The sequence below is a fragment of the Aquarana catesbeiana genome, linkage group LG06 (assembly GCF_042186555.1).
Source record: "Aquarana catesbeiana isolate 2022-GZ linkage group LG06, ASM4218655v1, whole genome shotgun sequence".
Classification (NCBI taxonomy): domain Eukaryota; kingdom Metazoa; phylum Chordata; class Amphibia; order Anura; family Ranidae; genus Aquarana; species Aquarana catesbeiana.
In genome coordinates, this window is record NC_133329.1 from 156,010,828 (window position 1) to 156,017,771 (window position 6,944).

The window sequence follows — 6,944 nt, forward strand, 5'->3', positions numbered from 1 at the left end:
ATACAGTATATCTCCTCTAATAGTATATACAGTATATCTCCTCTAATAGTATATACAGTATATCTCCTCTAATAGTATATACAGTATATCTCCTCTAATAGTATATACAGTATATCTCCTCTGTCTTATTCTCAGAATGGATTAGAGATTTTGCTCCCTAACTATAAAGTTGGTAATTTATATTTACCACTGCATTGAGATATTTAAGAATAAATTCCCTTTTTTTTTTAAACTTTACATATTAAACTAAATTATACACCACACTTTTTTTTAAGGTTATTAACCGAATAATCGATTAATCGAAACAATAATCGGGAAACGAATCGATTATGAAAATAATCGTTAGTTGCAGCCCTACTATTTTACATGATAGGTTCTCTTTTTTTCATGTGTGGAGAAGCTGTACATGTCTGCAGAGATATCCACATTTTAGATTTCTGCCCTTTAGCCCTCAGACGTCATGTATTTTATTATTCCATATAAGGCCCCTTTCACACGGGCTTTCCGATTAGGTCTGTCAGTTTTTCAGGCGGAACTGATCGGACCCTCCATTCCCCTCTATTAAGCGGCGGATGTCATCGGTGACATGTTTGCTGACATCCACCGATATCCGATCTGACCTTGTCTGCCAAATCCAGATGGATAGAGACACTATTTTCCATCCATCTGGAGGATCAGTTTGGATGATATAGGATGAAAATGGACAGGCGGTCTGCTTTCATCCGATCTCCCCATAGAGGAGAGCGGGGGTCTGACGGGTCCATCTCAGCACAGTGAGCAGAGACGGACTGTCATCCGCCTGCTCAGTGGGGATCAGCGGATCGATCCCCCTATGAGCAAAGTAGAGTCTGTCGGGCGGAATGCCAGTGTCAAAAAGCCCTAACTTTCTTCACATTTCGCCTTTCACATATGAGCGGACCGATCGGGTACACCTGCCAGTTTTTCAGGCATACCTGATTGGACCCTCCTCTATGGAGCGGCAGGTGTTAACAGACATGTGTCCATTGACACCCGCCGACATATGGAGATGCATTCCCCAACCATCTGGCAGTCCGTTGATATCTGATTGCCCATAGAGGAGAGCGGGCGGGGTCTGCATAAGCAGATCATACAGACTAACCATCTGTCTGCTCAGTAGGGATCAGCAGGCAGATTCACCGCTGAGCAGGAGGGCTGCAACAGAGCCCGCCACTTGTGGATGGGGCCTTACAGTTTAGTCGTTTATACATTTCGATCAATAATAAGCAAAATATAAATGTCAACTTCAATACACACACCCTGGAATTCATAAAGGCTGCAGCAGACAGATTTTGCGAGTGTCTCACATGCATTCTAAGGCCCCATGCACACCTCCCCTGGATGCCTATGCTCCAGGGGAGGAATAAGAAGCGTTAAAAACGTGGATCAAGCCGCATTTTGCAAACACATTTAAGCACATCCAGCACTTGGGCATTCATTCATTCCATTGGTCAGAATATTAATGTATTCTGGCAATGGGAATAAATGAACGCTCAAGTGCTTGATGAGTCTAGCACTAAAGCACGTTTAGCCTGGGTTCACACATATGCAAACACAGAAATCGCATGTGATCCGCACCGCATTGTTGTGCCGATCACATGTGATGTCTGTGCAAAGAGAATTCAGCCATACATTTGTACGGCTGAACTCGCATTGGATTCACACAAAAAAAGGTTCAGGAACTTTTTTTTTCCCCTGCACTGGAATCGGATCCGATTCCTGTCTGAATTTACAGTTCGCACTGCGATCTGCGAACCGATCTGGGGGTGTCATTAACTTTTTATTGACACCTGCAGTGGTTCCGCAGAGGGCAGTGTGGACTGTTAACAAATGCGATCCGGGAACCCGCACAGGAATGACGCTGATTCCCGCATCGCAATAGTGTGAACCGGGGCTTAGACGTGTCTACACGTGTTTAGGTGCATTGGGTTTTGTTTTTTTTGCAGCAAAATGCTCCTCTCCTAAATGCGCTGGCCCTGTTTTTTTGGGGTTTTTTTTTATATACCCTGTAAATGCCTGTATGTGCATGGACACATAGCCTAACATAGAGGGGTGCTTAGAGGCTGAAAAGAAATGCACAACTCCTCTAAATGTGGAGTTTTTAAGGCTCTGTGTACTTGAGGCCTAGAAGCACCAAATTCACATACCTTCTAGAACGTGTACTTGGCCCATGCTGCACCACTTTTAGAACGCATGTAAGACACTTCTGCATAATCTGTGTGCGCCAGGGTCCCTCTCTGTACGCCAAAAGAGAGCTGCTCTTAATTAGCTTCACTTTCATAAGATATAAAGTGTAGGTATTTTATTGTGAAATAGGCGCAATTATGGCACCACAATGGTAAAGTGGCGCATTTTAGAACTACCTGAATTTGGAGCACAAGTCGCTGTCAGAAACAAAGGTGTCGCCGATTCTTCATGAATATATAATAACTCCTTCCCGCCCGCCTATCCTATAGCAGAATGACGGCCGGGGCGGTGGCTTTACCATACTGAATGGATGTCATATGACGTCCTTCAGAACGGGCTGAATCTTCAGAAACTAGGGACTTTTTTTTTTTCTTTGGTCTTTTTTTTTTTTGTTTAGCAAAAAAATAAAAAAACCCAGCGGTGATTAAATACCACCAAAAGAAATCTCTTTTTGTTTAAAAAAAAAAAATGATAAAACTTTAGTTTAACCAGATGCCAACCACCCCATGCACATTTACTGTGACAAGGCGGCTGCTCTTAGCAGAATCATGTACCTGTATGTGATTCTGCACTTCCGGGTCTGACCGCGACCCGCTCCCGCTGTGATTGGACGCAGCGGGAGACAATCAGCGGGTCCCACCGATCGTCCGGGAAACAGGCAGAAAGGCAATCTGTCTATGTAAACAAGGCAGATCGCCGTTCTGTGACAAGAGCAGGCTCTGATCCTGTGTTTCTGCTAAGCACGGCACACAGATCTCTGCCTTCCTACAGTACTAGCACCCCCTGCCCCCCCCAAACACACACAGTTAGCAAGCACTCCCTAGGAACACATTTAACTTTGATTGCCCCGATGCATAGCTCCGAACTGTCCCTGATTTCGAGGGACTGTCCCTAATTTGGAGCAATGTCCCTCTGTCCTCCTCATTTGTCCCTCATTTTGGTCTTATCTATATAGATGTATATAAAATGCACTTTTTATCTAGCAAAAAGTTTTCCCCAGCACTAAACCTTTCATCTGATTTCTAAATTGCTGCATTTATAAATTCCAAAAGTCAATATAAAGGAATAGTAGTTGTAAAAAAAGCAATTTTTGGTTTAACCAATCTTGGTTTTTTTGTACAATTCTCCTTTAAGGGGGGTGGCAAGGGGTGTGTCCTATGCCTACACACGTTGGCTGATAGGTGTCCCTCATTCCCATCTCAAAAAGTTGGGAGGCATGCCTGATGTTAACCCCTTCCCTGCCAGTCATTAGTACAGTGACAGTGCATATTTTCAGCATCGATCACTGTATTAGTGTCACTGGTCCCCAAAAAGTGTCAAAAGTGTTGGTTAGGTGTCCTATATCATACCTCCCAACTTTCTGAAATGGGAATGAGGGACACCTATTGGCAAAAGTATGTAAGCAGAGGACACGCCCCCTGCCACGCCCTCCATAAAGGAGAATTTTATTTTTTTTTTAAATGATTGGCTAAACCCACAAGTGCTTTTTACCACTACTACTCATTTATATTGGCTTTTGGTATTTACAAATGTAGCAATTTAGAAATTGGATGAATGGTGTAGCACTGGGAAACACATTTTGAAAGATAAATTTTGTATACAACTATATAGATCAGACCAAAATGAGGGACAAATGAGGAGGAATGAGGGACAGAGGGACATTGTTTCAAATCAGGGACAGTCCCTCGAAATCAGGGACAGTTGGGAGCTATGCTATTTGTCCGCCGCAGTCCCGCTATAAGTTGCTGATCACCGCCATTACTAGTAAAACAATACGTAAATAAGAATTCCAAAAAAATATTTTGTAGACGCTATAACTTTTGCACAAACCAATCAATATACGCTTATTGCTATTTTTTTACCAAAAACATGTTGCAGAATACATATTGGCATAAATTGAGGTAGAAATTTGATTTTCTATATTTTTTATTGGATATGTTTTATAGCAGAAAGTAAAAAATATTGTTTTTTTTTTTTTCAAAATTGTCGATCTTTTTTTGTTTATAGCGCAAAAAAATAAAAAAACGCAGAGGTGATCAAATACCACCAAAATAAAGTACTATTAATGGGAAGAAAAGGATGTCAATTTTATTTGGGTACAGTGTCGCACGACCACGCAGATGTCAGTTAAAATAACATAGTGCCTTATCGCAAACAAATGGCCTGGTTGTGAAGGGGGGTAAATCTTCCGGAGCTGAAGTGGTTAACTTTAGTACAGTGTAGCATCACCGCATAAATGTCATTCAAAGTGTGACAGCGCTAAAAGCTGAAAATTGGCCTGGGCAGTAAGGGGGTGAAAGTGTCCGGTATTGAAGTGGTTAACACAAGAGATTAACCACTTCCGGACCGCCGCACGCCGATATAGGTCCTCACTTTGAGGACGGATATTGCTGTTATGGCAGCATCTAGCTGCCATAACCCCGGTATCCCCATGTTCGGCCAGCGGTCCGGTACAAGATAAAAGTGGTCTCTGCGGCAGATTCGCCGCAAGATCACTTTTATTAGCGGTGGGAGAGGGCCCCCACTCCCCCTGCGATCCGGTGCCCTCCGCCACTTACTGTAGCCGTCGTCAGCGACAGAGGCAATCAGATCCTTCCCGTGGCTGCGCATGGAGATGAGTGAGGGGAAGATGGCCACCACCCGTCTCCATGACACTGCAGGGCAGAAGTGACGTCAAAACGTCACTTTTGCCCATAACTCTTAAAGAGTCTTTTTTTTTCATTTTTTTAAATGACAATTTTTTTTTAATTGCATTTTAGTGTAAATATGAGATCTGAGGTCTTTTTGACCCCAGATCTCATATTTAAGAGGTCCTGTCATGCTTTTTTTTTTCTATTACGATGTTTATGTTCTATTAAGGGATGTTTACATTCCTTGTAATAGGAATAAAAGTGACACAATTTTTTTTTTTTTTAAAAACAGTGTAAAAATAAAAAATAAAAAGTAAAATAAATAATAAAAATAAAATAATTTTTTTTTAAACGCGTCCCGCCCTGCCGAGCTCGCGTGCAGGAGCGAACGCATACGTAAGTAGCGCCCGCATAGGAAAACGGTGTTTAAACCACACATGTGAGGTATCGCCGCGATCGGTAGAGCGAGAGCAATAATTCTAGCCCTAGACCTCCTCTCTAATGCAAAACATGCAACCTGTAGAATTTTTTAAATGTCGCCTATGGAGATTTTTATAAGTTTGTCGCCATTCCACGAGCGGGCGCAATTTTAAAGCGTGACATGTTGGGTATCAATTTACTCGGTATAATATTATCTTTCACAATATAAAAAAAAATGGGCTAACTTTACTGTTGTCTTATTTTTTAATTCAAAACAGTGTATTTTTTTTTGTAAAAAGTGCGCTTGTAAGACCGCTGCGCAAATACAGTGTGACAGAAAGTATTGCAACGGCCGCCATTTTATTCTCTGGGGTGTTATAAAAAAAAATGTATAATGTTTGGGGGTTCTAAGTAATTTTCTAGCAAAAAAACAGTTTTTAACTTGCAAACAACACATCTAAAAAAGAGGCCCGGTCCTTAAGTGGTTAACGTCTAAAAAGTAGAGCAGCAGCTTTATTGACTTTCCCCCACACTTAAAAAAAAGAATGATTTCCAATGTATTTTACAAATGTAATGCATGATCTATATTGCTGTACTTGCATTGAATTCTGCTGCAGACTACTTCATAACTAGATTTCAAAAGTTATGTTGACGCTTCAATAATAGGAAATAAAAAAAAATGGGTAGGCACGGACGGGGTTCGAACCCGTGATCTTCGGTTTACGAGACCGACGCCTTACCACTTGGCCACCGCGCCTGCGTCTAGCTTGGAAGTATACGCTCCTTACCTTTCCTGAACATGTGTTCACTGCCTTCAGTGTACCGCATTTGTTCTTATTTATTTAGATATTTATCTTTGCACAGTCATAGCACGGAGTGCCATGTAGGATAACTCGCAGCCGAAAACCAGTTAAACCTCGCGGCTGCAGAATATTATCCGTGCTCGTTAACATTGATATCTAATTGAACTCTCGCTGCTCTATTTGTACGAACGTTTCATTTCCTTCAAGCGAGCTCGCTCATTTTCCCGCCTCATTACACCCGTGACGTCACTGAGTTGGGTGTGGGGATGCCGCGAGCTTTCACTTTCGTTTACTTCACCTCACGGACGTTATTCGTTTATGTTTCATACGATGAAGTATTTCCTAGGTACATGAATGCAGTGAACTGAGACGAAAAGGAAATCGTTTTTATTAGAAGACATTCCACTATAGCTGCATTGCAAATGTTTAAAAGTGCTCCTCATTTTCAGGCACTGTATGTCAGCCTGGAGATATTTTATGCCTATCAGCAATAACTTTATAGAAATTGACAGGCTTTGTTTAGATTTGTTAGTTGGTGGCAGCAAAAATGTGTGGATGAGATGCATTTTGCCTCCCACCAACTAACCGCCTCCCCCCTTAAGCTGCAATGGGCAGTGGATAGAGATGACTACATGCCTCAGCTGTGATGCTTCACGCCTGCACCAAAGTTAGGGTTGTCACCTCAACCGAACACCTATTAATTACACAGGTTCTGGGGCAGATTAATGTGGTAATTAATCTTATCTGCATTTAATTAGCCTCAGAGCCTGTGTAAGAGCCCTTTCACACTGACAGCGCGGGGGCGTCAGCGGTAAAGCGCCGTTAGTTTTAGCGCTGCTTTACCGTCGTTTTTACGGCCGCTAGCGGCCAAATAAAGGGTTATTCA

The 6,944-nt window shown here is 42.2% G+C and overlaps 1 non-coding gene across 1 annotated transcript; it reads right to left on the reverse strand.

Annotated features, from left to right (window-relative positions):
* Positions 1 to 5,940: 5,940 nt before the first annotated feature.
* Positions 5,941 to 6,012, reverse strand: TRNAT-CGU (transfer RNA threonine (anticodon CGU)). The gene has a single exon. It is a non-coding gene; the product is annotated as a tRNA-Thr (tRNA).
* Between the last annotated feature and the right edge of the window lie 932 nt (positions 6,013 to 6,944).